Here is a 23,756-nt window from a genome sequence, read left to right as displayed (position 1 = left end):
GGGAGGCAGGGATGTGTGGATTTACCCGGGAGTCATTGAGTGACACTCCGAAGTCCCTCTGGGCACGCAGGATCAGCTTGCTTTGGAAGCGCCGGTATTTGGGGGTTTGGGGCTGATGGAAAGTGATGATCAGCACCGTCTGCAAGTGGAGAAAAAGGGGAGGGGAGAATTAGGGGCTCAGAACCAGGCAGGAGACAAAGGCCACCTGGGCGGGGGGGGGGGGGTCAGAGAGGACAGAAGGATCAGGCAGCTGGTTGACCTAGTCCAGCATCTCATCTCACACAGTCCCCAACTGGTTCCCCTGGACACAGAGACGAAAGAGGGCTCCGAGGCCTTCCCAGGCGTTGCCTACTGGTGCTTCAAGATATGGAGCCCCTGGATGGGGGGGGAGTCCTGCTTTTTCTGCTTAATACCTATTTTCAGCCACTCATGAACAAATCTAACTCCTTTTAAAGCCACCCCTGCTCCATCCACTGGCAGTGAATACAACCATTTCTTTGCTTTTGAAGTACTTCCTATGTGGTACCAAGTTCTGGAGTTATGGAAAAGGTGAGTAAAGACCTTACCCCCCCCCCCACTCACACACATATTTTCCGCTTAAGGTATAATTTTATAAACTTCCATTCCCTCCTCCCCAGTCATCTCCCCCTCTCCTAAACTGGAAACTCCTGGACTCAGAGGAAAGTGCTCCAACTTCTCTGTTTTTGCCATTGGCTTCTTGAGCATCTTCCTCAGCTGTTCTGTGGTCTGGTCCCCAGAGGTGAGCAGGAGTCCTGAGCTGCTTCCCCTTCCCAGTTGCTGCCTTCAGTCTACAGCTCCAAGTCTAACAGCCGCTGGCCAAGCCTTCAGCCCTGCTTGTCTCCTGGGGCCCCTGCCCCCTCTGGCCAGCTCTGGAGGCCTCAGAGGATCAAACAGGCCAAAACTCTGGCCTCATAAGAAGCAGCAGCTGAGGCTGCTTGGATACATTTTCTGTATAACATTTCTCAGTCTCCCCGCATGGCTCCCTTCTGCCCTGTTGCCAGACCCAGGCGCCTCCTGAGCCCTGCCCTTGACCACCTGCATGATTTTGCTAATTCCTTCCTGGATCTCCAGCAAATCTGTCTCAGAAAGACCCACAGCCTTCCTCATCAGCCCTGCCCCATGGCCCTGTGGAGACCAGCATCCCATGCCAAAAATGGAGCCTCTACTGGATCTCAAGTCAAGAAGGTTTTGACCACAGTAACATCAGCAGCTGGACTGATGTGTGTTTTTCTCACAAGATGGTGGAGGATGTCTTGCAAACCTTATGTTCAAAACATACATAGTGTCTCAATGGTCTCAGATGGTTGGTGATGTCACCCTGACCAGGGTCATTTTCATGTGGGGAGGAGTCACAGCAGTATTCTCAACCCAGCCTTCACCGTCGTAGCCTCCCCCCCCCCCCCACACACACACACAATTGCCTTCTTTCCATTTTTCGAAAGTGAAATCACAAGCACAAGTGAGGGTTTGGCTCTTTTTTCATGCATAAATGGAAGGTGTTGACTTTCCTCCTGTAAAAGGTAAAGGTATCCCCTGTGCAAGCACCGAGTCATGTGTGACCCTTGGGGTGACGCCCTCTGGTGTTTTCATGGCAGACTCACTACGGGGTGGTTTGCCAGTGCCTTCCCTGGTCATTGCTGTTTTACCCCCCAGCAAGCAATCTGGGTACTCATTTTACCGACCTCGGAAGGATGGACGGCTGAGTCAACCTTGAGCTGGCTGCTGGGATTGAACTCCCAGCCTCATGGGCAGAGCCTCAGAAAGCATGTTTTACCACTCTGCGCCACAAGAGGCTTTCCTCCTGTACAGGTGATGAAGTAGAACAGAGAAAGAATTTCAATGTGTGAATGCCAATTCCACACATTCCCTCCCCGTTCCCCTGGTTATCCCTGCGGAAGGAAAAAGCCCCCCCCCCCAACCCTTGCAAAGTACCCAGCCAAGGAAAATTCCAGAGAGGTCAGGTCAGCAGGTCATCCTCCTTGTTGAAGGTTCATCATGGAGGAGCCCAGAGGCAAACTTGGGCATGCGTAGAGGCCAAAAGGCTGGCTTTCATAAGGGGGAAGATCTCTGCCCCTGCACAGAAGCACTGCTGGCCTCATTCTGGCTTCAGGTTTTCTCAGAGCCCTGGCTCCATATAGGAAATCAAGAGCCTCCCCAGATCCAACAACAGAATACATGAGAACACACCCAAGGGATTAGGGGCAGCACACATTGCTGGGATTGCCACCCCTTCCCCCCCCCCCAAGGAGACTTCTGGACTTACCTGGAAGGCCTCTTGGAGGCCTCCTGAATCCAGGCTCTCCTTGCTCTGCCAGGGCTTGGCTGCCTCACGGTGCCCCGCAGCTTCCAGGCTTTCCCCCAAAAGGTCCAGGTAGAGGAAGACATAATCACCATTGGTCATATTCTGAGCTTGTGCCAGGCGCATCATCTGCTGGAACAACTCAAGGGGCGCATAGATGTAGACCACTGAGGAGAAACCACACCGGCCACAGGAGCATGTGTCAGATGCAAGCAAGGAATGTGCCCTTCAGCCATGCCTGCAGCACAAGGCTGGACTCAAGAGGCTGCCCAACGATATCTGCAAAGTCTAAGTAGGGAGGTCCTTCCTTGGGCTCCTGGTTCCCTCAAAGGGAAGGGACTTTAATTGCTCTTTGAAACTACAGTCACTAATTCCACTAGCAGAGAAGCCTGGCCCAGGGATGGACACTCAGCCCTGTGATGGTCAGATCTTCTCCTGGGGTGGCCTGAATGTATGGCTCACCACTTTCATTGGGAGATCCAGATTCAGGCACTAAAAAAGAAAAGAAACCTCTTCCTGTGTTCTGATTTTCTCTGTTGTTTCAGGGGGGAAAGCCAGATCATTCACCCGGATCCATTTCGGGTCTTCTGGATCCGACTGGGCTTCAGTCCCTTGAGAAGAGCTTGGCCAGGATGAGGAGACCCTCCCTCCTTCCTCCCCCCGGGTCGAGGCGCACCCGACCCTGCTTCCTTCTCCCCACACTCCAAGGTCCCCAATCCTCCCGCTGCTGCTGCCGCCGCCCCGGACTCCCAGGCGACCTCCCCGGTGGCTCCTGCCAGGCGGGCAGCGACAAGACGCTCCCGTCTGGCGGACTCACCCCGTCCCGCGGCTCGGGTGGAGCGGAGAGCCTCGTCCAGCCCAGCATCGAGCTCGACTGAGTAGCGGGTGATCCATGTGTAGGGGCCGCCCCGGGACGAAGGGATAGGGTAGCGGAACTGTCGGAGATAGCGCGGGAAGTCGTGGACTTCCCTACTGAAGGCAAAGACGAAGCGGGAGGTCCAGTTGAAGCGCCTGTTCAGCTGCCCCAAAAAAGCCGCGCGTTTTTTGCTTCTGGCCGGGCCGGCGTACACTGAGGTCGAGAACTGAGAAGGCTCGTCGTAGTCGCCGGCCGAGAGGAGGGGCAGCCCCCAGTGCTCAGCCCAGGCCCTCACTGTGTCTCCAGCGTTGTCGCAGCCGAGGCCGAGCAGCACGTCGGGGTCCCGGGAGTCCTTCAGCTTCAAGGTGCTCTCCAGCGCCGAAACCCACGAGCACTCGCCGTCCTCGTCCGCCGGGGCGAAGGCGATGGTGACGTTGAGGCCGGCGCGGCTCAGCTGGGGCTGCAGCGCCTCCAGGGCCAGCTCCAGGGCGGGCGCCACCCGCGGCCAGGCCCACAAGTAGCGCAGGTCGCGCTCGGGCACGACCACCCCCACGGTCACCTCCGACGGGGCGGCGGAGGGCAGCAGGAAGACAGCCTGCAGGAGGAGCAGCAGTGGCGGCGGCGAGGCCATGGGGGCTCTGGCCGTGGCTCTCCTTCACCCGCAAAGCCGGAGCCTCTCTGGGCGGCCGCCGCGCCCCCTCGGAGGAGAAAGGGCCCTCCTGCCCCTCCCTCCGGACGCCGGGCCGGGCTGGGGGCGGGGGAGTACCACTGGCGGAAGGATTGCCGAGGAGCCTCCCAAGTCCCCAGGATTTTCGGACAGGAACAACCCAAAACGACAGTCATTTGATGTGGCACTTCCTACAGCCCCTTTAAGGCATCTCTTCCCCCCCCCCCCCCAAACCGCGCCAGTTCGTCCTTGGATCTCCCTCATCTCCCTCTTGCAGCTGCAGTTGCAGAGCGGATCACAAGGAAACAGGCTTCCTCTGAGGGACTCCAGGGCCCAAGATGGTTCCCTGCCACCCCCCCCCCCACACACACACACACCCATTGGGCTTCTCTCTCTCCCATCTTATGCAGTATTTTGATGCCCCCTCCTGCTCAACTGGTGTGGAGGTTGGGGCTAGGTTGCCGCCAATATGCTGATGATTCCCAGCTCTTCCTCCTAGTGGATGGCCAGGGGGACTCACAAGCAGAGTCTTGAAAAATGGAGGTCCTGTGGCTGGGCAGGAAAGGCCCAAGCGAGGAAGCCGCCTGCCCACCCTGGATGGAGTACGGCTATCAGTGTCCAAATCCGCCAGGAACCTGGGCATGATTCTTGATGCCTCCCTCTCAATGGAGGCTCAGGTCACAACAGTAGCACAGCTGGCATTCTACCACCTTCGCCAAGCCCAACTACTTGTGCCCTACTTGGCCCCTGAGCACCCAGCCACAGTGATCCATGAGACGGTCACCTCTAGACTGGAATTCTGGAACTCACTCTGTGCTGTCCTGCCTTTATCCTTGATCCACAAACTGCAACTGGTCCAGAACGCAGCCACCAGGGTCCTCACAGCAAAACCTTGGAGGTCCCACATTCAGCCCATCCCCCAGCATGGCTTCCGGTCAAATTCTGGATCAGGCTTAAGGTTTCGGTTATGACCTTTAAGGCCACATGCGGTCTGGGCCCAGTGGAATTGCCTCTCTGCCTACACCCCCCAAAGAGCCTTACACTCCTCCACCTCCAACTTCCGGGTGATCTCTGACCCTAAAGAAACCCGGCTGACCTCAACCAGGGCCAGAGCCTTCTCCATCCTGGCCCCCACTTGGTGGAATGAGCTTCCAGAGATCAGGGCCCTGATGGAACTTGAACAGTTCCTCTGGGCCTGCAAAAGGGAGCTCCTTCACCAGGCATTTGGTTGAGGTTGACCCAATCCCTCGGTTCCCATCCCCCCCCCCCAGCCTCCCTCCTTCAAACACCACTATAGACTCTGCCTGTCACTGGGCCATCCTCACCCTCCTTGCCGCCCCGCCCACCTGCTCCCACCCTTCCACCCACCATCACTGCAGAACCCTAACGCACCACGCCGCTGCCCCGAAAGCACCGGCGGCTGCGCGCCCACCTCTCCTGCGCCCCCTCCATGGTCCCACTCCCTCCAGCTGCCTCCCCGCCCGCAACGCAGACCCAACCTTTCTCCGGGGGTTGCCCCAGGATTGCCACCGTGCCGCTTGTGGCTCCCTCTGGCCACGTCCCCACCCTCATGGCAGCACCGACATGCGGCCACGACTGGCCCCAGACTCACCACCACTGCCTGCCGCCGCCAGGACTCCAAAGGTATGCGCCCGAGCCATGCTGCCGTCCGTGCCCTCCCCAACAGCTTCCCTCTCCCCTGCAGTGGTGGCCTGCCACCACCGCCCATGCCCATGCGAGCCCCTCACCGGGGGCAGGGGAGACGGGTGGCCCCAGTGGTCCCCGGTGATAAAAAGGTTGGGGGCCACTGCTCCAGAAGACTCAAGGCCTCCCAAACCCACAAATTGAGGGCATATTTATACAAAAAAATAAATACTTTGGGAAAATTAACTATCTAAAGTAGAGGCATCATGCAACCATCTTCCTAAAAGAGAACTTTTACTTACCTTAGAAATTTACTCAGGAAAATCCTCCAGCCAAAGAGCTTCTTGCCAAAAGCTTTGCGCCTTGCTGAACTCGAATTTCCCTCTAAAAAACCAGGAAGCAGAAGACTCCCAGTTCTGATAGGACTCAGTGATGGGAGGGGGAAAGATGCCTGCCCCACTGATCCACCGCTGGAGGGCCTAACCATCCTGGCAACCAGGGCTGGGGGGGGAGGGTAGATGAATACAGAACAGGCTGGGTCCCTGCACAGTCACCCTCAGGGGATTTCTTCTGCTGCATTAAGGGCCACAGACCCAGAGCCAGGAAGGGACAACCACCATTTCCCATCCGCCTCTGGGCCCTTGGCCTGTCCCCACTCTGAGGACCAGTCTGGGGAAACAAGATGGACGCCTGGGCAGTGGGAGGGAGGGTTTCCTGCTCTGGGTAGCAACAGAAGGACATTTAAGATATCTCTGTTAATCTGGGCTCAGGATCACCGCAGGAGATAAGGACGGCTATCAGGAAGGCCCAGAGTCAAGAGCAGGACTGGAAAAAAGTGGTTTTCTGAAGCACTCTGAGCAACAGACCACAAAAGCACAAGGAAGTCACAGAAGTCACCTGCTCTCTAAACAGCAGAACACCAAAAAATAATTTATTGGGATTTATTGAGGGATGCATCCCTGGAGGCAATCTACTCCTCTTCCACTTTTTTGATGGAAGATGGGCATTTTCCAACACACGTTGGAAAACAAACTAGATACTTCCCAGCAAATATATTTCTTTCATACTGTATTATGGCCTTTCTTGGCTATCTTACATTTGAGAACCCCCTGAAGCATTCTTTAAGAATATCTTACTTTTTCTTCTTTAATTTCCTTTGTCATGGGGAGAGATTGTGTGTAGGTGGGAAGGGATTTTCTCACTGAGGAGTGTCTCTCCAGGGGGTGGGGGGGGGAGATCCTTTCCTGCTTTCCCCTCTCTCCAGTCTCCTGACTCAGGGTCTCTGTTGCAGCTAGAGGGGAAGTTGTCCATCTGCATGGTGGGCAGGACAACCACTCGGTGTGCAGAACTGGGGACTATGGCCTGGCCAGCTTCTGCAACAGAAAGTAAGGCAACCCTGCTCTTTACCCCACTGAGTCTCCTGCCCCAATGTCAACTCCCTCTGGGATCTCCTTTTCTCCAGTTTCTCATGGGCCCTCCTCCTCCTTTTCTCCCAGGACAGGGAGCCCTGAGCCCTGCTCTTCCCAATTTAGGACTCCCATCTATTGCCCTGGATGCTGTGGGGCAAAGACTCATCCCCCCCCATCCCTCCTCACCCTTTTTCTCTTCCTCTGTTCCCTGACACAATCCCTCACCAGGACCATGGACAGGAGCTGACGGGCAACAAAAGGGTCTCCCCAACCATACACTGAAGAGGCACCTGCTGTTTGGGAAATCTCTCTACAGGGAATTGTGCCCTGCGGCCTTCTAAGCCACGGGCATGGGCTTCAGGCACAGAGGTAAGAGGGGGAGAAGCAGCCCAAGATGGCCTCTGCCTCCTGGTCTCAGTCTTGTTACTGGGGCCCCAGGGGGATCTCTAGGTCCCCCCCCCCCCTAGGCTTTTCAAAGACAGCTGTGCTGGACACTGACCTCGATTATCAGGGGATGGAATCTCAAACTTTGCTCTTGTAGAGCCCTCCATACACAAGGGACACCCCTTCCCTCCCCCATTGGGCTGTGGGCTGCTTTGGGAAGGACCCCTGCTCCAGCATGGCAGGTCAAACAGATCTTGGTAAATGAGCATATTAGACCTGAAACGTGGAACTGCCCTTGTGAAGTGAAGCTGGGAGCTGCATAGACTAAGAGGCAAGAGAGGGGAGGTGGGCCTGTTGGGTGGCTGTCTCCAGAGCCCCCCACCTCTCCTGAGAAGAGAGCCGAGTCCTCCTGAGCCAGATGGGCATTTCCAGAGACTGCATCAGGGCCAAGGATGGGCCACCTCTAGCCCCCCCCCCACACACACACACTCCACCAACCTACCAGAATTGTGAAAGGGCAGAAACCAGGGTGGTTTAAACAGTTTGTAAAAGTGCTGAGAATTAAATGCTACAGAAGCTGGATAAAATGCACGATAAGAGTTAACATTAGAGCATGTTCCATGAGTTTTTCATTCATCACAGATTTGGTTTGATCATGCTTTCCTGGCCTGTTGTTCAGAGAGCCTCAGTTAACCATGTCATGCTCTTTCCAGTCATGCTCTTAACTTGTGCCTTCCTGACCACTATTCTGATCTCCCAGGGAGATCCTGAACCAAGATTAACACGGATATCTTAACTGGCCTTCTGAGGACCGTGTTGCTACCCAGTGGCAGGAAATCCTCCCTCCATCTTGGTGCCCAGTCTGTTCCTCTGAGTGGGGCAGGCCAAGCACCCAGTGAGGGGGTGGGAAAGGGTGGGTGCCACTCCCTGGCTCTGGGTCTTTAGCCCTTATTGTGGCAGAGGAAATACCCTGATGCTCACCATGCAGGGATCATATTCATCATCCCCCCCCTCAGGATGGTCAGGCCCACCAACAGAGGATCAGTGGCCCAGGCATGCTCCCCCCCCATTCCCCTCACGGTTTCCTCACAGGCAGGGTCCTCACTCACTCCCTGAATACTTGTTGAAAACAATCCCAATTCAGGTGCAACATAATTTTTTTCCAAAACTACAACACTTTGGCTTGAGTCTAGATGGAATTTTCCTTGTAAATTGCTCAGGTGAAAGATTTTCTTTCTCACTGTAAACGCCTGATGTAACACCGGCTGGCTGAAGTTGGTTGTAGATATTGGCCAAACAGGATAAAACATGGAGCTTTACACACCAGGCCCTGTATAGTTGTGGACAGCTGAGCTGTGATCCCCAATGTTATCATTTCAAGTGTGTAGCCATGTTGAAGAGTAAGATTTGAATCCCGCTGCAACTTCAAGGCCAAGATTTCTGGGGTAGAAGCCCTGAGAGCCAAATGTCCCTTGGTCAGATACGAGACCTGTGACTCTGGAAAGCTTCTATCCTGAAGTCTTGCTGGTCTTGGAGGGGCTCCTGGGCTCCAATCTTCCTCCCCGTTATCTGGCTTCCTTGCCCACAGGGAATATGGTTGGATGGGACCCTGATCCTCTGCTCAGAGTTACAGCTCCTGCAGACATCTTTGCATTTCAAAGGGAAAAGGCTCAGGCACCAGTTCCTAATCTGCACCGTTCCCTTTAGCCAGTTTGGTGAAGTGGTTAGGAGTGCGGACTTCTAATGTGGCATGCAGGGTTCGATTCTGCATTCCCCCCCCCCCATGCAGCCAGCTGGGTGACCCTGGGCTTGCCACAGCACTGATGAAGCTGTTCTGACCGAGCAGTGATATCAGGGCTCTCTCAGCCTCCCCTCCCTCACAGGGTGTCTGTTGTGGGGAGAGGAAAGGGAAGGCGACTGTAAGCCGCTTTGAGCCTCCTTCGGGTAGGGAAAAGCAGCATATAAGAACCAACTCTTCTTCTTCTTCTTCTTCTTCTAGATAAATCTATCCATCTACTTTTGGTAAAGGGGATGGGATCGTTTTGAATGAATGATCTCACATCCCCTTAGTTATATCAAGATTGGACCTCTGTGACCTTTGCTGGGAAGAGTCTCAACATACAAAGAGGGTCAGAGCACCAGGCTGCTTAAAGGGATAAAATTGTTTATTTAGAAGAAAACAACTTTGAATAGAGAGAGAGGAAAGAGAGAGTCTTAACTGTCTAACTGCCCTGTTCTGTTCCTTCTGCCTGTTCTGGAGGTAAACAGGGGGGAAGCGTGCTCAAAGAGCAGGAAGGCTCCAAAAAAAGACAACCGGAAGGGATAATGTGGAAAACATCAGGCAGTTCCCGTTCTAATTATGCTGAATGCACATCTCCCCCAATGCCCCCTGCAGAATTTCTTCATTTCCTTTTGAATTATGCCCAGTGCAGATCTTGCATAGTCCAGCAACCTGCTCCCTTTAGAAAGTGCTCAGGACATGGAGGGGACTTCGGAGGGTAATGGCAGACTCCGCATTCCTGCCCTCACCTGAAACTCAGCCCCTCCGAGATGAAGGGCCTTTTCGCACGGGGATCTTTGTTGCAAATTGTTTGCGGAATGAAAAATCGCCATTTAAAATAGTGGAATTCGTCGTTATGCATACCTGCCTTTGTAGTGGAATCAGTTGCGTTTTTTAGCGTTTCCCACAGGCTTCCGGTCTCAGCAGAAATCGCTAGAAAGGAAGCGCTATTGCCAAGCTCGTCCCGCCCCTGGCCGTCAAGCAGCCAATGGGCAGCCGTTAGCATGCTCCCAAACAGCCCCTTTCCCTTTAAGAAAGGTTTTTTAAAAAAAAAACAGACCCATAGCAACGAATCTAGGTAGATTCGTTGCAACGGAGAGACCCATCCAGCTGCCTAATGTGAGCTGTCGTTTGATCGTATGATCGTTGGCACGCTGCCTCGAGTGATAAAAAAAAAATCCCCCCCCCTCTCACGGGCCCGATTTTCGGCTGAATTAATGTATAAAAAATAAAGGGACTTTATTTCAGCAAACGGGCTTTTCTGTGGTTTGTGCTTAGTGACTAAAGGTAAAGGACTGAAGCCAGGGAAGCCTCTAAACAGAAAGAGGCTCGCTGGTGCGTTTATCCCCGCTCGCTCGGAGAAAAAAAAATGGCGATCGCTTCGCCGGAAGTTTGGAGGACAGGCTCAGGAGGAGGGACTTTGAAGAACCCGCAACAATGGTAACGCACAGGTCTTTAGCGCTAGTGTTGCAGATTGGTTGCAGGAGTGTATCGCTATCCGGAGGGTGAATCCACTTTTCTGGATTCCCCTGAAAGCGCCACAACGAAGCGCTTTTTGCGGGTCGGTTTCAGGAGTGTTGCAGATTGTCTACGACGTCGTGCGTTATGCCAAATTAGTAGCGTTTTCAATTAGCAACCATTGTGCTATTTTGAAGCCGTGCGAAATGGCCCGAAGATCCTGCCACAAACCAGCTGCACCAGGAGTGGAGGGCAATCATTCAATCATTCAATCATTCAATCATTCAATCATTCATTCAATCATTCAATCATTCAATCATTCATTCAATCATTCAATCATTCAATCATTCATTCAATCATTCAATCATTCAATCATTCAATCAATCAAATAGGACAAGAAAAATGGGAGGACAGACAAAAGGAGTGGGAGAAACACAGGGAACCTACAAAGCTAAAATCGTTTTTCCCAGCAGCTACTTCCTGCAGGGTGAAGCACAAAGAAGCCAACCTGAAAACGGCAAGGAGCATTTGCTCTCCTGCAACTAAGGAAGGTGAGCCAACCGCTACTGCTGACATCTCAGGAACCCCTTCCCTCCTGTCCCAAAGGCCTTGCTGGTCCTCCAGCAGCCCCAGGAATGGAAAGGAATGATGGCTCTTCAAGAAGCAGAGACCACAGTCTGTGCAGCCATAGAGAGATGGGAAGCTGAACTGCAGCTCCAGGTGGAAGACCTGGGACACAGATCAAGATGTGGTCATTTGGGCTTTTGAGACATTGTGGAAAACAACATCGGTGAAGCTGAGCTGGAACCCCTTTGACCAGGAGGGCTGGCCCAGGTACAGAGGGCAGGCATTGATGGCACCACCAGGCAGAATTCAGGCTTCACACTCTGTGAATTCCTCCCACCGTTTGCCCCATTTCTACAAAGGAGGCCACCCTTCAGGCATCAGTGAGCCAGAGGTCCTCTGCTTTCCCTACAGTCTGCAATGAAGATCTTCCCAGATACTTTTTTTTTGGGGGGGGGGACTAATGGAGCCCACAGCAGAGTTTGTCTTGGCAGCTCAGATCAAATGACCTCTTTGGTATCCTCTTGATAATGGGACTGTTTTGAGAAGAGCTGATATAAGATGCCTCCTCCCAATACATGCAAGATAAAGGGCCTTGCACAAAGGCCAAGTTAAGCTCTGATAACATTTCCAGTAAGTGTCCAAAGGCAGGCTTGAATGAAGTTGCATCTGTTCTGTGAACAGACTTTGCTCCTCTGTTAGGCCACCCAAATGAGTGCAGGATTGGTGCTAGGTCTCCTGGTATCGAAACTGCTCTGTGCAGGATTGATTTCGATGCCTTCACTGTTCTTCAGAAGCCGCCTCAAATACTGCTTTATGAAGAAATAAAAGTCTGTCCCTAAATGAGGCAGCAACATACATAGGTCCAGGAAGGCCCTGGCGGTGGAATTCCCACCGCCGATGGTCTGGTCGATACGGGTGCTGCCCTTGAAATCTCCGTCCCATCCCCAGAGAGGGCTAGGGTAGAACCGGTGATGATCCTATGCCATGCTAGGTCGATAAACAACAAGTCCTCAGCCTTGCGGGACTATTTTGCAAGGCATGAGGCAGACCTGGCTTGCTGGGTATGTGAGGGTGAGAATGTCAGCTTGAAAGATGTTGCACCACTTGGGTATTTGGTCCTGCATCAGCTTTGGCTCAGGGGCAGGGGAAGGAAGTGGCAATCCTGGTCAGAGAGTCTTTCTCCTTCAGGGCTCTCCCTGCATCATTGATCCCGGGGATAAAGTACACCAGTCCAGAGTGGGAGTCGGCCCAGAGCATGGCTATCTGGTTGGTGTACCAATCGCTCACCACCTCTGGATTCCCTGGTAGGCATGCTGGAGGTGGTGGCTGCCAGGAAGTTGCAGTACCCAAAATGTCAGATTTGGGGTGACTTCAATGTCCATGCTGATGCACCATCTTCAGGACTTGGCCTGGACCTAGTGTCGTCCATGGAGATACCTAGGTTCTCGCAGTTTGTTGCTGGTCCCACTCACCAGGCTGGTCACACCCTCGATTTGATCTTTGGTGTAGGTGTAGTGTAGGTGTAGTGATAGAACTGGTGGTGAATAACATCATTCTATAGTCAGAACATCATGCCCTGAAGGCTTGACTGAGGATTCCACCCCCTCCTCGTTTGGGGAGATTTTGGTCCACTTATGGATTCCCAGAGGTCCAGAACGCTCTGTGGGACCCGATGCCCTCTGGTGTCTTGTTGATGGCTTTGGTGGAGGATTGGCAGTCCCGCCTGACAGCTACTATTGACGAGATTGCTCCTAGGCAACTTCTCTGCCTTCACCTCAAACAAACCCCATAGTATACCCAGGAGCTTTGGGAGAGGAAGAAAGAAGTGAGACAAATTTAGCGAATGTGGAGGGAGACTATTGAAGAGGCAACGAGGACATCTCATTGCATACTTATGAAGGCGTATGAGAATGCAGTGAAAGCGGCAAAATGAGACTTCTATGCCATGGAAATTGCATCCACAAGCTCTCGCCCGGCACAGTTATTCAGTGGTCCCCAACCTTTTTAGCATTGACCGGTCAATGCTTGACAATTTTACTGAGGCCCCGGGGGGGGGGTCACCGCTGCCTGAGCCCCAGCTCCCCTGACTTCCCACCGCCCGCTTGGGGGTGCTGCCAGCAGCAGCTGCACAGTGCCACACTGAGAGGGAGCCCCAGCCATGGCAGCCGCCGGAGAACACCAAAGGTGAGCCGGCAGCAGAGTGGCAGGGCAGCCCCCGAGGTAGCAGCCGGGGAAGAGGACGAGGAGGGAGCCCTGGCCTGGTACTGACTGATTCAGAGTACGTAGGTCCCTTACTGCCCTCGAGGAAGTACATCAAATGATAAGGAAACTGGATTTAGGCTGTGCAGCTTTATAGAGCTATTTTGTGGACAAAGTTCTGTCACTCTGCCATGACCTCCCTGCCACGATTGATACAGTTAGCAAACTGGAAGTTCTGTGGCCATCACAGGGGAACCTGGCATGCCAGGTTCGATTCTGCGCTCTCCCACATGCAGCCAGCTGGGTGACCTTGGGCTCGCCACGGCACTGATAAAGCTGTTCTGACTGAGCAGTGATATCAGGACTCTCTCAGCCTCACCCACCCCAGAGGGTGTCTGTTGTGGGGAGAGGAATGGGAAGGCGACTGTAAGCCGCTTTGAGCCTCCTTCGGGTAGGGAAAAGCGGCATATAAGAACCAACTCTTCTTCTTCTTCTTCTTAGTGTTTGATGGCTTCAGGTGGCTCTCTTTAACTGAAGTGGACAGATTGCTAGGCTCAGTGAGGGTGACCACTTGCCCCTTAGTTACCTGTCCATCTTGGATGCTCAAATCGGGCGACCAACAGATAGGAGGTCCTTGGAGGGAGATTATCAACCTCTCCTTGACATCTGGAGAGTTCCCCAAAGGACTTAAGGAACCAGTGGTTCACCGTTTACTGAAAAGATCATCGCTGAACCCGCGGGACCCCACCAGTTACCGCCCAGTCTCACATCTTGCATGTCTGGGCAAGGTGATAGAGTGGGATCAGCTCCTAGCATGTCTGGAGGAAACTTCGGCCCTTGATCCATACCAGTCTGGTTTCCGTCCTGGCCACAGGGTGGAGACCACGCTGGCCGCCCTGACGGATGACATCCAGAGCCAGCTGGATCAGGGTGGCTCCGTCATACTTGTGTTGTTTGATCTGTCAGCTGATTGAGGGGATAAGCTTAGCTCGTAGTTCCTTCGCCTACCGTCTTGTAACCGTTAGTAATTGTAATTACAGGTATTAATGGGTTTTATTGTGTTTTTATTTTTTTATTGTGTAAACTACCATGAGCCCAATTCAGAAAGGTGGTATACAAATTTAAATAATAAATAAATAAATAAGTTTACAGTCTGTGTGGATACCTTTGGGGGGACTCAAGTGATTCTTCTTTGCATGGGGGGCTAGCATCCTGACCCTCAGCAAGTAGTAGGAGAAGCTTCTGCTGCCATTTCATATCTGCGGCTGGTGAAGCTTCACCTCTCTGAATGCTCAGTTCCAGGTGGCTGGAAAAGGTCCAAGAAGAGAAAGGAGAGAATGGAAGGGGAGGGGGAGGGGGAGGACTGAAGAACCCACATTGCTGGATTTCTGGATTGAGACTCCAGGGGTGTAATGGGGTCCCCAAAGGAAGCTGCAATGGGGCTATGGATTGGGGCTGCAGCATTGGGGGATGTAGGTGGACTCCAGTCTTCTATGACCTTTCCGTGCTTGGAACTGTGCCTCTTCCCCTCCTCCAGATGTACCCAGGCAGACTCCTCATTTCTGCTCAGTGAAACCAGCATCCCATCAGATCTCAGAAGCTAAGCAGGGTCGGCCCTGGCTGGCCATTGTAAGGGTGACCTCCAAGCAACACGAGGGCCAGGACATGGGGCAGGCAATGGCAAACCTCCTCCAAACGTCTCTTGCCTGGCAGCCAGATAATCTTAGGCTCTCCTGCCTATATTACACATCCATCACACGATAAATATAATCACTGGGGAACAGGCCAGGAGGAAGCTTTCACCCTCAACTGATTTGTAAGGGCTTATGGACCCCTCTGAAGGCATCATTCTGGAACCCCAAGATCACCCGCAGGCATGAGAAAGTTCTGCAGAACTGCCCCTTCAGAGGGCATCATGGAAGCTTTGGATTTAGAGGGAGCATTTATTGAATTTGCAGATGATACTAAACTGGGAGGGGTAGAAAACACAACAGAAGACAGAATCAGAATGCAGGATGATCTTGATAGGCTCGAGAAGTGGGCTCAACTGAATAAAATGAAGTTCAATAGGGACAAATGTGAAGTTCTGCATTTAGGTAGGAAAAACCAAATACACCAATATAGGATGGGGGAGACTTGTCTTGGCAGTAGCATGTGCAAAAAGGATCTAGGAGTCTTAGTAGACCATAGATTGAACAGGAGTCAGCAGTGTGACTCAGTGGCTAAAAAGGCAAATGGGATTTTGGGCTGTATCAAATGGAGTATAGTGTCCATATCATGAGAGGTAATGGTACCACTATACTCTGCTCTGGTTCAGTCTCATTTGGAGTACTGTGTTCAGTTTTGGGGCCCCCAGTTGAAGAGGGATGTTGACAAACTAGAATGTGTCCAGAGGAGGGCAACAAAGATGGTGAAGGGTTTGGTGACCAAGATGTATGATGAAAGGTTGGGGGAGCTTGGTCTGTTTAGCCTGGAGAGGAGACGACTGAGAGGGGATCTAATAACAATCTTCAAGTATTTAAAAGGGTGCCATAAAGAGGATGGAGCAGAGTTGTTCTCTCTTGTCCAAGAGGGACGGACCAGAACCAATGGGATGAAATTAATTCAAAGGAAATTCCTTCACCCGGAAAAAGTTCCTGACAATCAGAGCGGTTTCTCAGTGGAACAGGCTCCCTTGGAAGGTGGTGGGTTCTCCATCTTTGGACATTTTTAAGCAGAGGCTGGATAGCCTTCTGATGGAGAGGCTGATTCTGTGAAGGCTCAAGAGGGTGGCAGGTTACAATAGATGAATGATTGGGATGTGAGTTTCCTGCATTATACACGGGGTTGGACTAGATGACCCATGAGGTGCCTTCCAACTCTGTTATTCTATGATTCTTTGTTAGGATGGACTGTTCTCGTGGAGACCACAAAGTCAGGATGCTCTTGTGGAATGTCTTCCTTTGTTTAAAAACACTCTGGAAACAGAAAAACAGCACAGCAAGCAATAAAGGGCTGGATATTTTCTTTCTCCCCCATCTCTTGCTAGTCCCCCGTCTGCAATCTGTGTTAAAGTGGGTAGTCGTGTTGGTCTGAAGAAGTAGAAAAAAATTCAAGTCCCGTATCACCTTTAAGGCCAACCAATTCTTAAACACGATACAAGCCTTTGTTTTAGTGAGGAAGTTTGTGTGCACATGAAAGCTCATAACTTAAATTTAAAAATGTGTTGGCCTTAAAGGTGCCACTGGCCTCTAAATGTGTTTTTCAAGTCTGGGGTCTTTGAGGGGATTGTGCTTCTCACATCAGTGAGCATCAGGATGTTTCTTTTTCCCAGGAGGCTCCAAAGAAGTACATTAAAGACGCACGTGCTAATCCGTGTGGTTGATGATGGCGGGGGGGGGGGGGTTGGGGGGGATGGCTATCAGCAGTGCTGCACAGATCCACAAATTGTGCCCCAGTAAACCATTTCCACCTCATGGCCCATGTGAGCTGTTCTCCCCAGAACCCTTCCAGAAAAGGCTGTTGGGGTTTTGGTGCTCTCTCAAGGCCTCTCCATTGGTGGCTACAGGACATCTCCGCACCCCCTCCTCCTGAGTCCCAGCTGTTTCTCCCCTGTTTCCAGAGTTCCTCTCCTACCTCCGGGAATGAGGCTTCTTGGCATTCAGTTGAGTGAGGCAAGAACTGGAGGACATCAGAGAGTCTTCCTGAGACTGACTTGGGGAGACCTCGGTTCAAATGCCTCTTTAGTCAGAAAGCTTGAGCCACTTTCTCCCAGCCCAACTCACAGGGTTCTTGTGAGGATAAGACAGGACATCCCACATGAGTTCCACGGAAGAAGGCAGAGCACAAATGTGAAAAGAAAATAGAGGAACCCAGCTCATTTTGAGTCCAGGAGCCCCTTTGCAGTGGCAAACTGCAGGAACCTGGGCTGCCATTATTTGGGTGGGCTGCCATCCCTGAGTCTGTCTGTGGTAGGGAGCTTATGTCCATGTGTTCAGCTGCCACTGAGAATCCACAATAAGGGCCTTCTGCTCTCTGCCCTTGGACCAGACAATCACTCCCTGCCTTGACAGAGTTCCAAGCCGCATCAGGCAAAAATCTAGACTAATGTAACACAGGCTACGTGGGCCTGCCCTTGAAGACTGGTGGCCCAGGGCCTGGCCTGGTGTTGTCAAGGTTACTGTGAATATGGTCCAACCATGCTACAAAGGGTAATCTTTTATAAGTTCAGTTACAAAAAACAGACGCAGGGGGAACAAATCCAAAACCTCTGCACAAAGAACAAAAGAATTACATAGTATTGAATATCTTCCCTTTAGAGGCCGGGAGAGTGACCTGTGCCAATAACCCGGGTTCTCACCTCTCATTCCATTTCCCAGGACCTCAAGCCAGGCCTCAGGGGCTGCTGACAGGGCCCTGGACCTTGTGCCTGCAGGGAAACCCTCCAGCCTCCAAGTTCACACTAGCACATGAATTCGCTCTCTCTTCCTTTGGTGCTTAGTTAAGAGATAAGGTTGAGCTGGCCCCAGTCTCAGCATAAAGCTGTATGTTTCTGCAGGCTTCCTCCGAGTGACCTATTGGAATCTGCATTCCACAGGGGAATAGCCTGGCACTTAGCTGCTTCCCCTGCTTGATGGGGACCAGGGGTCAAATGCAGGCATGAAAAGCACCTTTCCCTTTCAGGGAACCTCAAGGCAAACCAATAGGCAGAACTAACAACTGTATGATCAGTTAGAAGGTTGCCATCACTTCCTTTGCTGCCACCCCATGCAAATGCCATGCAGCCCAGAATACTCCAACTGGACTGCTATTGGGAGCTGCCCAGAGGATGCCTCGATCACTCCTGTTCTGCAGCCACCCCATTGGACGGCACTTAATTCCCACTTTTCATTCCAGGAGATGGAAAATGCTTACGAAGGACAAAAACGAGAACAGGGAGAAAGGGGACCTCGCAGCAAAACAAAGCCAAAGAAAGGAGAGAGGGACCCACTCAAAAGTACTGATGGCTCAAACATCTTTAAATCATGTCACATACGAACAAACCATAAATCAGTGTAGAAACATCATACCGAGAAGATATAAAAATGGAAAAATGGAAAAAACAGAGCCTTTATAATTAAACAGCTAAGAACAAGGGATTTCCTGGCAGAGGAAAGGGGTGGCAATCCAAAACACATATGAGAAGGACAAGAACAATAGATAGAGAAAAACGCAATTAAATAGCTAACAGCGGGGAATTTGTGTTGTAGGCGGACAATGTCACGATCAGACGGGCAGCCACTCCTAATTCTGCAGTTCCTCCGAGGGCTCCTCAGGGTGCCTGACTCCTCACACTGCGGGAGAGAAACACACAACAGCAACAGGCAATGAGCAGACATGGAGCCCAGCACTGGCACGGCGGGAAAGGAGCCAAGGATCCCTCCGGGGCCCCAGAAACAAGGCTGAGGCAAGGAGGCAGAGACAGTCTCAGTCTGCTTTAGACTTCCCCCCTCTCACCTCTGGAGCTGGAGTCCATGTCCTCAGCATGCAAGACTCCACAGCACAATCCCCCATAGGGAGATTCCCCAAACAGTAGATGCCTCTTCTCCACATGTAGGTCAGCTGTGGTCTCTGTTCCCGGCTGGTTAAAATGTCAGGGAATACCGGAAGAGAAAAAAGAGTGAGGAGATCCGGGGGGGGGGGGGAGTCTCTATACCACAGCATCCAGGACACCAAATGGGAGTGGATAATTGAGAAGAGCAGGAGTCAGGGAGAAAAGGAGGAGGAAGGAGGAGGAAGGCCAATGAGGAAAGGGATAAAAAGAGATCCCAGAGGGTGTTGCCATTGGGGTAGGAGACCTTGGGGGGGTGTAAAGAGCAGAGTTTCCCTTGCTTTCCTTTCCCATCCAGAAGCTGGCCAGGCCACAGTCCCAAATTTTCTGCACAGAAAGCCTGTCCTGTCCTCCAGGCAGTTGGATGACCTCGTCTTTTTGCTGCAATGGAGCTTCTGAGTGAGGGGACTGGAGAGAGGGGAAAGCAGAACAACAATTAGACCTTGACTACTGATCTTCTCCACCCACCCCATGGAAATACCTCCTCTCCATCTATGGGGCTTGCTTTCCCTCACTTGGATTGCCCATGGGATGCAACAGCAAAACTGTATGTAAGACGGTTCTGAGTCCCACCCCTGATGGGAAACATCTCCTCTGCAACCCAGAGGTTTGAATGCAAGTCCAGACCCCTCAGATGTCACAGAGACATTCCCTCTGGAGGGTCTCCTCATGTTCTGCCCCCCTTTTCTGACCTGAGTCCTCGTGGAGCCAGGAGACATCAAAGAGTGACCCATCTAGATCCCGTCAAAGTCCAGTATGGCTCACCAAAGCTGTCAAGTTCTTGGAGCTGGTTCCCTGGATGCAGCCAGGTGAAATTCTCCCACCTTGGGGTCAGGTATGAAGAGATTCACCAGGGAAATAGACCATGTTCTGCAGCTGCCAATCCCTGGATCCGTTCACCTCTCTCCTGTCCATCATGGGTAGTCACTGAAGAGCTGTGCAGCCACAAACTTACCTGTGTTGGTTCAGCTGCATATTCTTCTCTTAGCAAAGCTGCTTTTGCATTTGCACAGAGGGTGAAATGGATGCTTCTCCAGACAAATATTATGCACACGAGTCTACAGCTCCCATTATTATAGGCGAACTAGTACATGCACAAGAATGCCTATGGTAACATATACTTAAATAAATGCAAACAGTAAGCCTTTTTTATTTAAAAAGTGTTTATTTATTATCCATCTTTCTGTTTCCTCTCTGTTCATTTTGATGGCTGACTGCTAAGCAAGGAGCAGAGACACCAGATCTTTCTGGAGGCAAGACTCCCATCAGGATGTGTGAAATGCCGCCAAGTGCACGGTGCTGTCAGAAGGTGCGGAAACTCACCTGGCAGGTAGTCCTGAGAGGCTCATTGACACCAGAACTGCCTGGCAAGAAATAGACTCCCTGCTCCAACCAAGCAGATTGGAAGGTGAACCAAAGAGCCTTTGAGCATCCCTCCTTAGGGCCGACCAGCCTAGCAGTCCAATCAGAAGACTGCATTAGGGAGGGTAAGCAGAGAGAACCAGGTGGGCTTCACTCACAGATCTGGATCTGCCCACTGCCTTGCTCCCCAAGCTGCTAGGCATGGAGGGAGAATGACAACTCCCGTAAGGCTGAGCAAAGAGGCGCATGCATGAAAAACCCTCGATGGCAACATGGAATGAAATGACCATCGAAAATGTTAAAGGCATTATAAAAAACACCATGTGGACAATATTTTTATTTATTTTGTACTTGGATTAGTTGTCTGCCCTCTGTCTGTGGATCCAGGGCAGATTACATCAAGATGAAGTTATATACAATAAACTTAAATACAATAGTAAGAGAGCCCCTTGGAGTGATGGCAACCGCTCAGCTCCCTTCTCCCGTCTGCAGACGGACTCTGACCCTTTCAAGGTCCTTCTGTGTCTGAGCAGAAGGCGAAATGGAGGCTCCTCATGGAGGGAGGCCACAACTCCCGTAAGCGTTTATGCATGAAAAACGCCCCACAGTTAGACAGAATGAAATGAACACTCAACAATAAAGGCATTTTGTAAAGTACCACATAGATCAAAACTGTCTCGGCAAATAAGTTGCTCAATAAGTGTTCTTGTGACTGGCTTCTATGCAGTGAACAGTGATAACAGTGATAACAGGTCTGACAGGGGGAGGCAGGACCTCCACTGGGACCCCAGAAATGCTGCCGATTGTACCCTTCTGCTTGAATATGCAGAAACTTACCTGGCCAAGAGGGTGAGGTGCTCAAGAGGGGCTGAACTGCCCAACAGCTGATCTCCTCCTCCCATCAGCTGACAGATGGTGAGCTGTCTGCATCCCAAAGCAGGGCTGCTTAACGGAGCAGAAGGGACCCCCGCCCAACTTGGGGTGGGCAGGGTCAGGGGCATGGCCTGCAGGAAGTCTGTCCTGGCACAGAGGGAACCAGGCTTCTCTTGCAGGTCTGGATTTGCCTTCTTCGCATGGCTTTTTGCTCATTGGTTCTGGCTGGATCCTGCTCAGTTGGTTCCCATATCATCACATGCATTTGGGGGAGAGCTATAATTTTCTGGGTTTTTTTTCTTTCCCAGTTCCCATCCCCTCTGCAGTTCTTCTGAGACCACTATTGCCCCAGTCCTTTTCTGGGAGCCAATTTGGAACCCTGTTCTTCCTGGGGTGCATTGTGTCTGCTAGTTTTGCTTGTCCTGCTCATTCCCACCCACCTCTTGAGGTTTAGACTGCTGTCACCATCACTCCACACCTGCACCTCCCCTCATGCTGAAGAAGATGGGCCGTTTCACTTTTCAGGTTTTTCAGAGGCACTATAATAAATCTATTATGCCAACTTGAAATGGTCAGTCAGTCGTTTTCTTTAATTTCTCAGTGCTCAGTTTTTTTAAAGTCTCTAGCCCTTTCCCTTGTGGGAGCCCTTTTCCTCTTTATGATGGAACTAGAGACTTATTTTAAAAACAGAAGAAAGCAAAGAAATTCTGAAAACCTGGTTGACACAAGTCATTGCATTATATCGATACTTTAAAGCCTTTAAAAATGCCACCACCAGAAACAGCAGCATGTAAGGTATGCGGGGAAGAAAATGAACTGGTTCCACTGCTGTGAAAACCCAGGAGAAGGAGAGATGTGCAGAAGAACCAGGCCCAAACCAATGTCAAAGTCTGTGAATGGGCTGCCATGACAACCAGGAGTGAGTTGAGGGAGCAGAAATGCCCCGTCTTGCTCTGCAGACAAAGTTGACCGAAGGGCTGATTCAGAAAGCCCCAGAAAGCAGCACAGGGGTGGGAGGGAGAGACTGGCAGGCAAGCTCAGAGAGTTTCAGGTTCATTTCATTCCCCTCTCAAGACACTTTTGCACCTGAGCAGAAGAGGAAACTAATGTTTCACCAGATGACTAAATCAGTGGTCCCAACCCCCGGTCCGGGGACCGGTACCGGGCCGTGGATCAGTCGGTACCGGGCCGCAGCTCCTCCTCATCCTTCTCCCTGGCTGCTGCCTCGGGGGCTGCCCTTCCACTCTGCCACTGGCTCACCTTTGTTGCTCTCCGGCGGACACCATGGCTAGGGCTCCCCCTCAGTGTGGCACTGCACAGCTGCTGCTGGCAGTGCCCCCCAGCAGGGGGCGGAAAGTCAGGGGCACCGGCGGGAAAGCAAGTGAAGCAGGGGCTCAGGCAGCAGTGACATCTGCCTCAGTAAAATTGTCAGGCGTTGACTGGTCCTCGGTGATAAAAAGGTTGGGGACCACTGGACTAAATGACAAGGAGGGAATACTACAATTCCCATGAGGCTGCATGAAAAAACTCAATGATACCACAAAATAAACTGAACAACAAACAGCAAGACTTTTAAAATAGTATAGTATTTAAAATCACGGTGTGAACGATTGGATTGTTCTTTACATATTCTTAGGATCGACTGTTTGTTGGTGAGCAGAGATGGCAGGACTGTGTGGGAGGGGAAACCCAGACTCCCCACTGGGTGTGTGAGAAGAGGATGCAGGTGTGCAGTACTGACCACACTGTCTGAATGTGCAAAAACATACCCAAAGTGAAGGCTCAGTGGCTCATGACCAGGCCCTATGAAGGCTCAGCTCTGTGGCCACAACCAGGGAGGAGAACAGGAGGCCACCTGGCAGGTGTCTGAGCATCCTGACCTGGGGCTGCCCCACCTGGCAGACAGGAGCCACCACTGGACAGCACAGAGTGGAGCAGAAAGAGGAAAGGCCAGCATGGCCCAACAGGTGAGAGCAGATCCCTCAATCCCTCAACACACTCACCTTTGTCACAGGAGGGGTCATCCATGCTGAAGACACAGGGAGGGTTGGAAAGAGGGGGGACCCCTTTCTTCCAATGGATGGGCCCAAGCCATTCCATTTGCCCCATGGATCCATTGTAATGAGCCACCACCTGAGAGAAGGAGAGGCCGGATTCTGATCACAAATCCAGGCTGCACCTTCCTCCACATCTGTTGCAACTTCCAAGAATCCCATCCAGATACAAAGGCTTGGAGGCCCAGATGTTTCACCTCCCACCACCCCCAAGACCCCCAATCCCACCCAGAGTTTGTGGCACAGGCAAACCAATGCTGAGACCCAGTGAGGCTGTGTGGGGCTCTCCCTTGCCTACCATGAACAGCACTCCCCACCCTACAGACACACACCTGGTACTGTCCATTCTGCAAGTCTCCCATGCTCCACAGGTGGACATCTGCTTCTCTCTCATTGGATTCACTGATGCTCATTGTCCCCGTGACACCTGGATGGGGGAGATCATGGAAGGAGACTCACGTCATTTCCACTTGGCCTCTGGCACCAGTTGCCACTCAGGAATCACGGATGAGATTCCCAGCTAGGCAGGCTTGGGGGGGGGGTCTTCTCTACAGTCAGGTCCCCCTTTCCCTCTCCCCCTCCCATCTGCTTTGTCCTGGCCTGAATAGTCTCTG

The 23,756-nt window shown here is 52.0% G+C and overlaps 1 protein-coding gene across 1 annotated transcript in view; it reads right to left on the bottom strand.

Moving 5' to 3' along the window:
- LOC143841958 (atrial natriuretic peptide receptor 2-like) overlaps positions 1-23,756 on the bottom strand; it is a 75,760-nt gene that overhangs the window by 26,138 nt on the left and 25,866 nt on the right. The gene's annotated exons all lie outside the window — the stretch shown is intronic.

The sequence above is a fragment of the Paroedura picta genome, chromosome 7, assembly GCF_049243985.1.
Source record: "Paroedura picta isolate Pp20150507F chromosome 7, Ppicta_v3.0, whole genome shotgun sequence".
NCBI classification, from domain to species: Eukaryota; Metazoa; Chordata; class Lepidosauria; order Squamata; family Gekkonidae; genus Paroedura; species Paroedura picta.
This window is presented reverse-complemented; position numbering and strand designations above follow the sequence as displayed.